The sequence below is a fragment of the Zeus faber genome (genome assembly GCF_960531495.2).
Source record: "Zeus faber genome assembly, chromosome: 5".
Classification (NCBI taxonomy): domain Eukaryota; kingdom Metazoa; phylum Chordata; class Actinopteri; order Zeiformes; family Zeidae; genus Zeus; species Zeus faber.
Genome location: NC_137192.1, coordinates 35,698,871 through 35,699,097, shown reverse-complemented (window position 1 = coordinate 35,699,097; position 227 = coordinate 35,698,871).

The window sequence follows — 227 nt, the reverse complement described above, 5'->3', positions numbered from 1 at the left end:
GAAACAGCAGACGATGGAAATGTAAGTATTTAAAAAATAATTCTGCTTTGTTTCTTCTCAAAATATAAAGTATGTGGTAGATAGACTGCAGGTCCGCTGTGTTCCTCCAAACAAGACCAATAAAAGTACTGTGTTTTTATTGTGGATGTATTTATTTATCTTGTGATATTTGCTGACGTTGACAGGAAACAAACAATCCCCGCGTGCGATGTGTCCCACAAACATGA